We start from the raw sequence: 10752 nt of genomic DNA, 5'->3' as shown, positions 1-10752 counted from the left end.
GTTAATTTTGTCGAGCTGTCCAAGAGTCCAGCTTCAAGTAGCTTTAAAACGGCCCACCGAAGTTTCCCCTCAAAATCCCAAACCAACTGCCAAAATTGAAAGCTTGTAAAAAAAAATGCCACGCACTCCCGGCCTCCCGGAGGTGGCGCTATGAGGGTGACGGAGTTAATTAGTGCCTGCAAAACGCCGCTTGTGAGCTCATCCGAGAAGTCATGCTCTGCACACATATTATTTATAGCAGAACTGAGGCGTGCACGGTGTTTGACATTTCTTTCTCTTTAAGTAGGGGGACTACAAAAAGTCGTGGGCACCCCCATCCCCCCCCAGGCGAAGTGCGGTGGGCAGGCAGTAGAGCGCCGGCTGGAGGCGAACGCGCCAACCACGCGGGTCCCGGCGCAGGTGCCGGGGGCGCCGGCGGCCACTCCGCAGCGTCTGCTCTGTAGGAGAGTTCGCGGCTAATCTCGGGATGCCTTGCAGATGCAAAATGTGTCTCTGGCCAGCAGGAGGAAGGAAGAGGAAGTGAGAGCAGCGGCAGCCGGCGGCGCAGCAGCCGGCCGACCCGGAGTGTAAGTGCGTGTTCTCGGACGAGCGAGAGCGGGCGAGGATGGGCACGGGATAGATAGAAGCAGAGCCACTCACACCGCCGGGGCCCCTGAGCTGGGCGACAGAGTCTCCGGCTCCCCTTCCACGGTCGCGGGGTCGCCAGAGATCTTATCGCTGGGAACCCTCGCCGCCGCGGTCCTGCGACCCCGGGCAGGTTCGTAAAGTTTCCTGGGCTGGCGCGGCGCCCTGACTCGCTGACCTCAGCGCGGCCCGGGAGGGACCTGGGGCTGGGGCGAGGAGGAGGCGTCTTGCTCCGGGGGACTCTGGGCGCCGCGGAGACTTTTGTTTCCTTTCTGGGGGCGCCGCGGCGCAGGCGGGGGTGGCCGCGGGCTCGGCGGGGTGAAGGCTGCTGGCGCGCCCGGGCACTCCGCAGTTGGGGAAGTCAGGGCAGAGGGGGAGGCGGCAGGAGGAATGGGAGCCGAGGGAGGGGCGCCGAGGAGGGGGCGCAGGGCTCGTGACCGGGGAACCAGCCGAGACGTTTCGGCCAGGGCTGGTTGCAGGGGGTCGACCTGGGGTTGCGCTGCTGGAGCTGGGGGACTGGGGACTAGGGACGGGGAGAGTGGGACTGGGGGCTTGGGCACCACAGAGGGTGCGCGGGAGAAAGGACTGGCAGCGAGGACTCCCGGCTTTTCTCAGGCGCTCGAAGATGGGAGGGAATCCCCCGGCAGGCGCGCTCCTGGCAGGGGGCGGTGATGGTCTAGAGGGGTGGAGGGCCCGGAGGGACGCGAAGGGGCGGCAGGGACAGCTGGGAGCCCCGGACGACTGTTAGTAAATACCCGCCTCCCGGGGACACTCAGAAGTCCCGGCTGGGACCCGGAAAGGCGGTGGAGGGGGTGCGGTTCGATGGGTGACCCTGGCATCAGAGGAGGGGCGCACCGGGCGCGCCTTCAGGGAAGGGAGGTAGCAGAGTTCTGGGGGCCCTGGAGTCCGAAGCAGAGCGGGGCGGCTAAGATCGCAAGAGTAGCTTTGAGGAAGAGGAAATACAGAACTCAGCCGGCCGTGGGGTGCGCGCGTGTGTTTGGGGTTGGGAAGTCCGTGTGGTGCCGCGGGCGCGCGCGAGGGCGGCGAGCGTGTGTGTGTGTGTGTGTGTGTGTGTGTGTGTGTGTGAGAGAGAGAGAGAGAGAGAGAGAGAGAGAGAGAGACCGAAAGACGAGAGGGGCTCTGGAGCCCTGGAGTCCATGCCGCTGAGTGACCCTCTGCCGCCTAGATGCTGTTTGAAATTGACTGATCCGGACAAGGGTTGTTGACGGTGGGACCTGCGTTGACCTAAAGCCAAGGGCTTGGACCCCGGTGGTGTGACCCGGCTCTGCGGGTCTCTGGACAGCCCCGGGGCCTCGCAGGGCATACTCTGTGGTGCCCAGTGCCCCAAAATTGGGCCTGCTAACATCACTGGCTTTAAATGATGCGAACTTAGATCGTTATATTTAAGATTTCAGAGAATCTCCACCCTTGAGACAGAGGCCGCGGTGCTCCCCACGGTAGCGCTGCCAGTGACTTGGGGGTGAATTTTTGAGTTGTTCTTTTTTTGGTCTATAAAATAAAAATAATTAATGACTGGCATTTATATATCAACTCTTTGAGGATAACTTTGGGAACTAGAGGGGCCTAACACCACTCAGGCTCGCTTTCAGATCCAAAAGGTGTCAGTGGCCATTAACATCAGCCTCCTTTGATCATGGTTTTCCATAGTATCTCACCTCCATACCTACTGCCCAAGATTGTTTCAAAGTGTATTGTTCCCCAGTTTGTGAGTTGGAAGGTCAGATCCCCTGCTGTCATGTGGGGGACATTTTTTTTTTTTTCTTGTAGCTGACCTCTGCCCCTGCTCTTTACTGCGGTAGATTTCCTGTCTCTTAAGGGCTGTGGTTAAATGTGCATATATATTGCTTTCTTACTATGGCTTATGACTTGATTTTGATTGTTTTTAATTAGATGGACTGGATGTCCTCTCAGAAAATCTGAGGGAATGACCTTGAGTGTTCAGACTCTGCAGGAGGGAAGGGAACTGTGAAGAAGCTGGATAGGTGTCAGGGAGGGGCAGGCTGCGAGGCTGGCCCACACCTGAGATGGTGGAATTCGGGAGCAGACGCATCTACCCCTTCTTCTTTCTGTCTCATCTCTCTGCCCTTCTTGACTGCAGCAACTCTGATTGCCTCACATTCTCCTTTTTCACCAAGTTCTGTCCCCAGGGTCTTTGCACATATTATTCCTTTGTCACAAGGAGCTTTCCCCCATGTGTCCAGATGGCTCACTCCAATGCTTCCTTCAGGTCAGTTGTCAGTTTATAGGAGGGCTTCCCTGATGACTGTAGAATAGCAACCAGCCACTCCCTGGTCCTTTTCAGTCTCTCAGTTTTCCCTCTAAACATTTATTACCCTCTGGTATTATATATTCATTTCTTTGTCTGCTTATTGTCTATCTTGACCATTAAAATGGAAGTTCCACAAGGGCAGAAACCTTGTCTTATTTACAGGGCCAGAACCTAGACTGATTCCTACCTAGTAGGTGCTCAATAGATACTTGTTGACTGACTAAGATGGGCCTTCATGGGAGAGGCTCACCAGGGAAATATGTCGAGAAAATACTACAGCATCAGGGACAAGTAAGAAAAGACTTTTGCCTTTTCTCCTCTGTCGTCTCCCCATGCTCAGCCGCACCTCTTGCAGATCCCTTTCTGCCTTGAGTAAACTCCTCCCTGTAGAATTTCAGCCTGAAGAAAGGAACTGAGAAATGATTCCTTGGGAGAGTGAACAACCAGTACAGTTTATTAATAACACATAACCGCTTTAGATCTGGTATCTGTTTCATCACTCTCCTTGGAGAATGTCTTTTTAAAGTGTGTGTTACTTTAGCCAAAGGAAGACTCCCCTGGGAAGAAAGGTATTACTGTGAATAGAGTGAAGTCAGAGACGGCCACTGTATGCCACTCCACTCCCCCAGTAGATGGGAGTGAAGGAGAGGAGGAGAGGGAATAAAGGAGGAAGGAGAGGAAGATAGAATGGAGCTGGGTAGCAGATGCTGGGGAGAAGAGAGATGAGAAAAGCCCAAGAGAAGAAAAGTGAAAGAGAGGAAATGGGACGAGGGGCTTCTACAGTGCTGTTAACAAATCATACATATTTATTAAATTGAGATAAGACAACATTTGAGTGTTTTAAAGTAATAAATAACCCCCCTTTGGGTTTTGGGTGTGAATGGGTGGGGATAAAGGTGAAGGAAGGGCATGCTTTGAAGCCCTTGCAGAGAGGATGTGGCTGGGGGTGTGCCAAGGGGCTCCAAACACACACTTTGCTGACATTATCGTTTTTCTGAACACTGTAGGTTTATAGGTAATCATTCCTATGGAGGACATATCCTGTCTGGATCTAAGACAGTGGGTACCCTTAAGGTTTGTAACTGAAGCCTGCAACCACTTTTTAATGCCTGAAACCATCCAAGTGGATCATTTGATTTTTAAGACATCACAAAGCCTCTCTACATCACCAAGCCTCAAGTGTTTCCTGCTAATTACTCAACTCCATTTCTGCTTCTTCTAGTTAACTAGTGTTTTTAAAGCTTAGGGTTGCAACAAGGAATGGATCATAACATCAATTTCTTAGGTCCAGACCAGCAGTTGAAAACACAAAATAGAAGAGAGTACAATGGAAAATAGAGTGTTTTACAAAACAGATACCAAATCTAAATGCCAAATATATTACTTAATATGAGTCGTGTTGAAAAAAGTCTGTTTTAATAATGCTAGGCATATACAATTGGAGAAGGAAATGGCAACCCACTCCAGTGTTCTTGCCTGGAGAATCCCAGGGACAGGGGAGCCCGGTGGGCTGCCGTCTATGGAGTTACACAGAGTCAGACACGACTGAAGTGACTTAGCAGCAGCAGGCATATACACTTTAAATCATTTGCCAAGGATAGTGATCAAAGTGTTCACGGGGTCATACTTTAAGAAACACTTAGCACCCTCCCTCATTACAAAATGCTATTAGTTTAATCTCCTGCAAGAGATGCTGTTTCCCAGTGTTGAATCAGATGCAATAAAAGCATCAGCCATTGACTCAACCTTTAAAATACTACTGTTTATAGAACTCAATGGTCTGTTAGGCCCCAAGAATGCCATTTTGACAAAGCTGGAGATCCAGGTGTATGGTTTTCACTTAAGTGATATAGAAGGGCAGTAGATTGTATGTAATAACTTAGCATAAAATGAGTGAAAAATACTCTTTTCTGGCTAAGTTTTAGTTTAGAGCTTATGAGGTCTTTAAGCTTTTGAGGTCTTTGGAACTTACTCCACTGAACTTTTTCTTTCATATTCTACACCTCACAGTTCTCAAAGGCATGATTTTAATTACTTTCAGAGGTTTGCAAAGACAGAAGTAATCTTGTCTGGTGGCTGCCACACTGCTGTGATACACAATTAGATTAAGCTTCTTAGCTGACCAGGGCTTGGAACTGGCCAACCAAAAAAACAAAAAGGCTGAGAACTTCAGTACCATTCAAAACATCAGGATTTTGAAGACCAGTTACCCAGGGAAGAGAGTGTGGCTCCCATGAAATGTGTGTGGCCTGTGAAAGCCTTTGAATATGCCTGGTTCGGCACTTTTAGATACAGCAAAGCTAGCCTGAAAGCACAGTGTACACACTGCTTGCAGTTTTTGGGTCCCTGGATAATTTAGGTTGTCTGAGTGTCAACAATTGGAACTTATGTTTAATAGCCAGAACTGAACACCTCAGATCACTCTTATGATCCATGATTAATTTAACTTGTGACTTAGCACTATGATTTCTGAACTTTTTTAAGATAAGTGCAGGTCAGTTTGAGCAGAATTTTGTCACCAGCCTAAGGTGGGGTGAACAGCCAAGTATCTGGTAGGAATCTGTGTGGGAGAGGGAATGCTAGATCATCAAATAGTATTAACCACAGCAACAACCTGGCCTACTACTGAGTAGAGAGATTAGTCACATGTATAAATAGAAGGAGATGATGAGTCTCAGTCAGTGTTCTAGGCCCCCACAAACACTGATTTCCAGAATCTGAGCAAGATTATTACTGGAACCTTAATTTTAGGAGTTGAGGCTACCGTTTTGGCTATTTTAGTTCTAACAGTTAATGCAGGGAACATAACTTTCCTCAGTAGAAAACACTGGCAAGCGTACTACTTGTTGGGCTCCCAGACTGCTGTGGGTTGGGTGGGTTATACTTGCTGGATAAGGAGCAGAGGTTAGAGGGCGGCAGGAGTGAGTAACTCTGACTGAGCATTGCCCCAGTGGCCTTGGGGTCACAGGATTCATGCTACATCTTCCTCCTTGTGCCGGCAGCTGACATGCTTCCTCCAGGAATGCTGTTTTGGAGACAGTGGGGAAAAACTGGTATAGTGTTCTTATCCATTTTATAGAAGTGGCCTGGAGAAATGAAATGTCACTGTTGTGCTTGGCTAGTAGATCTGAACCGACATCTGCCCTTTCTGACTCTTTATGCTGCTGTTTCTTTCACATGCCCCATGACTCTTATGTTGACTGCTTATTCTTCTTGTTGGTTCTCTTGGACTAGCCTAGTCTGAGGCCAGGACCCCCATGTCAAGCTATGCTGCAGCCCATCCAGGATACCCTTCACTCCTATATGCTAGTAGAAATGCCCTGGGTTCTGATGGATGTGTCCTGGTTGCCATGGCACCTAGGGATGCGTCTGTCATCACTGAGGCCAAGTTGTTCAGTGCCTAACTTTGTATATCCCATTCCAGAGCTGACCTCTTTAGTCCTGGGAGTCAGTGATCCTTCTCTCAGGGAGAGTACGCCCATCACCTAAGCTCATGATATTGAAGCACATAAGCCAGAATGCAATTCATTAATCAAAAATGAGACTGAGGTTTGCCAAGGAGAATAGACACATATTCTTTAACCAACAGTTTTTTTCTCTTTGTGGATGAGTCATGATGAAATCAAAAGCGTGGAACTACTTGGTGTGGTGGTGATGGGGACCAATTTGGAGGAAGGAATACATTTAAAGTATCTTCCAGCTAGTCATACCTTTTTTGCTACTTGTCCTGCCCCATATATTAATACCAACCAAGGGAACCAGAGACTAGAGTCTTTAGCCAGGATGGTTTCTCCATTGGGTGATGCTGAGGCTGTAAATTCTCTTTTTGTTCATGCAGGCTATTGCCAATTCTATGTTGATCCTTTGTGTCAGGCAGTCTCAACCTCGCACTGTTGACCCTTGAGGCTAGATGATCCTTTGTTGTGTCCTGTGACTCTTAGGATGTTTACTAGCTTCTCTGACCTCTACCACCTGATGCCAGGAGCAGCACACCGGTGTGATAACCAAATATGTCTCCAGACATAATCAGTTGCCAGTACCCTTCCCATAGTAAGAACCACTGTTTGGTTTTCTTGCATGAATTAGTCCAACTCTGGGCTATCCAACAGGCTAGACTTTTGACAGCAGTTATAAGTGGCCCAGTTTTCTATTCACTGGTGATTCCTTTGCCCTAAGGTGGCTTTTTCACACGTGGGTGGTCTCACCCTTTATGTTCATTTATTTCCTCTAGTTCTCCAAGTTTCCTCTCTAGCTTCCTCTCCTAAAACTGCAATTGTTTTCCTAACCCAAATTGCTTTCAAGTCAGTTTCATGTGTGTTTCTTCCTGTCACCCTCTGGTTGAAAAAAACTGTAGCTAGTGATTTTATGTCTCTGTTTCCTCACAAGGTCTTGAATTCTGGCCCATGGTTACCGCGTTAGCTATATCCTCCACATAATGGGAATAAAATCAATGAAACAGGAGGATGGTCGCAGAATTTAGCTGGGCTTGTTCATAGGTCTCTGTTACGAGATTAAAGAACTGTCTGTGTGGGGATGAATTGAGAGGGTGAAATGCCTCCTCTGCTGGTAAAATACACCTTGGCTAGTTGGGTAGTGATAGATACTAATGGTCCGTTAGGGTGATCAGGACATTGCTTTAAGATGCTGCTAGATGTGGAGTCCTTTTCCACTCCGTCCATTAGATCCCTGTCCTACTCTTGCCACATTTGTTTCCTTATGTAATTATCTGTCAACCTTTTATTTACCTTCACTGTTGTGCTGCTAGAGCAGGGCAGCGTCTAGTGGCTTAGACGATGTAGATACAGCGATATTGCCGGCTCATGTACTAGCTGTATCTCCCTGAGGCAGCCACCTTCTTACAAGTCACAGCCCTATAGCCAACCTCCACCCTTCCTTCCGCCCTTTGTGCTTTTTTTTTTTTTTTAGTTTGAGATTGCATTTAGAAAGCCAGTGTTTTGTGCTCTGGGGTTCTGTGGCTGAGCAGTCCTGGATGAGCTATATTTTCCAGGCTGCTACACACAATTACCCTTAATTTCGAAGCATAATGCATTTCAAAATAATTTTTTTTCCCCTGTTTTCAGGCTCTTTTATCCAAATGCAGAGCCACAGCTGGCTCTGCCCTTGGCCCCCAGAAGGCATGTGGCTTGGGAGGTGGAGCCAGTGGAGGGACTTTGGTTAGGTTGCGTAGTTTTGGCTGAGTGAAGAGAGAATTCCAATAACACTCAGTAAGACTAGTTTTGCCTTGACTCTTGCCCACTTTCACCACTGCCCCACCCCATCATTTTCAGAGCATTTTTATAGTGGATCATGTGCCCTCGTTATTCCAGCCATGCACCATTCTGTAGGAAGTGGCCAAGTATTCAGACATTTAGATTTGGGGGATAGGACTGATCCTTTCATACACTAAAATAGTAAATGTTTGTTGTGTATGTATGTGTGTGTGTGTGTGTGACAAACACACACACAGACACACACACACACATATCCATGTAGCTCTCCTAATATTGAAAGGTCTTTATGAACAAAGAAACTCTTCTATCACCTGCTAAATCCTGTTTTCTCCAGTGCTTATCATTTTTATTTTTAAAGCAAGTCAGTATAAATCACATTAAATCAAAATTTTTATCAAGGAATGTATTTGTTTCCATCATCCTTAAACTTACTGTACTGCCAAGTAGTGACTTCAACTCGTTAGAACTACTTTCTCAATTACTGCCTGTTCTTTGAGGATTTGGAGAAACATTTGCCTGGATTAGGATAAGAGAAGCACAATAAAAGTTTATTTATTTATTGTAGTATATATATTTTAAACGGGCTTCCCTGGTGGCTCAGTGCTAAAGAATCCTCCTGCCAATGCAAGAGATGTGGTTTGATCTCTGGGTGGGGAAGATTCCCTGGAGAAGGAAATGGCAAACTCACTCAAGTATGCTTGCTTGGGAAATCCCATGGACAGAGGAGCCTGGCAGGCTGTTAGAGTCCATGGGGTCGCAAAAGAGTCATATACGACTTGGTGACTCAAACAACAGTGAGAATGTTTTAAATGTGTGCCTTATACTTAAATATGCATATAAGTATTTTTAAGTTGAAATATGATTGGGCTTATAGCATGCTTCATAATACTTCATTCATTCAGTAGCCATTTTGATAGCATTTTATGTCATACAATCAAGACTCTTGCTGGTCCTTATAAGACCCACTTCAGATGAGCAGTTTGGTGAGGGGAGCGGTCACAGAAACAAATTCATTAATAGATAGTCATAATAGAGTGTGACAAATGTATGTTTAGTGTGTGTAGATCACAGAGGAAGGAGTTCACAATGAAATGACTTTGAGAATGTTCTGGAAAGCTGAATGTTAAAAGAAAGAACTGGTTAAGTCTGGGGAATACAGCAATCAGCGTGGTGGGGAGAAAGTTTGAGAGATGCCTTGTGTCAACTCTTCTGGGAGCTGGGCATTTGGATTGAGTGGAAAGGAATGCTAAACGATTTTAGGCAAGAAAAAGACTCAGTTGGAATTCAATAAGGAGCATAAGTCCCAGAGCCACATGGAAGATAGATTGGATGGTACAGCAGGCGCGAAGTGCCAAGGAAGGATGGAAGCTGTAAGCCACTTCCTTCTAGGCCCACCCGAGGAAACACAAAGTCTTGATCAAATGAGTAAATAAAACTTCCTGTATAAATGCAATTCCATTTTCAAGTCTGAGGCGTGGGCCAGTCCTCTTCCTTTAAAGAGACAACTTTCAGAGGGCCAACCTTTCCCCCTCTCCAGGCTGAATTCAAGCCAGAAGGAAAAAATATTGGCATTGATGAAAATAAAAGATTTGGTGACTGAATGGATTTGGAAAAAAGGGAAAAGTCTTTGAGGTTTAAATCTAAATAAATATGTGTTGGTTGAGGGTTCTTTTCTCAGCCTCAGATTTTATACCTTTCAAATGGGCATAAGTCCCTACCTCTTAGAGTTGCTGAGGTAACTAAACATAATAATGATTGTAAAATAAGATACCCCAAAAGTACTGGGTTGGGTTGGATTTGCTGTGATTGTTGATGTTATCATTACTGATGCAGTAGTTTTGATTCAAGTTTTTTATTCAGATATTTTCCTGAAATCATTTAAAGACATACATTTATTATTTTATCCTCTTTAAGTAGCTTGGGGAATTCCTCCTAAAATCTTGACTAGACTGTTAGGTTGATTTACATATTTTTTCTTCAGGAAAACAGGAGAAACAGACTGTAGGTTAGGGAAAATTACCATTGATTGTGAATTAAAAGAACTGACATAATGAATAATGTTAGCAACATGGGGCCCTCAAATAAAAGCTCTTGAAAATGGATCTCTATCTCCCATTCTTTGACAACTAACCTGGAATTTTACTGTTTTATTATTATTTTACTTTGGGTAGAGAGAATGGAGGTTGCTAATTGGGGGTGTTTCCCTTTCCTTGAATTCAGCCTTCCTGAGGCTATTCTTATTTGGTGTGGATGGGAGCCCCGTGAGAAACCCACAGTTTGTGGAGCAATAGTGGAGAAGTATTTGGCAGGAATTTCATTCAGTTGAACTGGGTTTCATATGATTATGCTGCATGTTAAGGACTTAGCTCAGTGGTTCCAATAATGCTTTGTAACTGTCCCTTTCTAAGTCGTTTGGAACTTCTCATGAGTAGGGGATGGTTGAAATGTTCACTGGCAGGTGAATGGTAAGAAAGTATTCATTTTTCTTCTTTAATTTGAGCCTATAAATCAGATTAGAAAATATTCTGGATATAAGCAATAGGAAAATAAAACTAGGATGTCTACAATCCTGAGTGTACAGCCACAGTATAGCTCTGTCATCCCAGC

General features: G+C 46.2%; 1 protein-coding gene across 4 annotated transcripts in view; it reads left to right on the top strand.

The window, feature by feature from the left end:
• The first annotated feature begins 235 nt into the window (after window positions 1–235).
• The window catches only part of ELMO1 (engulfment and cell motility 1), a 585429-nt gene continuing 574912 nt past the window's right edge, over window positions 236–10752 (top strand). For 2 of the 4 annotated variants that reach the window (XM_005889093.3, XM_070369538.1), the window contains exon 1: window positions 236–566. The gene's annotated coding sequence lies outside the window, so the exon portion shown is untranslated. The other 2 variants (XM_005889094.3, XM_070369537.1) reach the window with 1 other exon arrangement.

The sequence above is a fragment of the Bos mutus genome, chromosome 4, assembly GCF_027580195.1.
Source record: "Bos mutus isolate GX-2022 chromosome 4, NWIPB_WYAK_1.1, whole genome shotgun sequence".
In the NCBI taxonomy this organism is placed as follows: Eukaryota; Metazoa; Chordata; class Mammalia; order Artiodactyla; family Bovidae; genus Bos; species Bos mutus.
The sequence above is the reverse complement of the archived record's forward strand: the minus strand, read 5'-3'. Positions and strand labels throughout refer to the sequence as shown.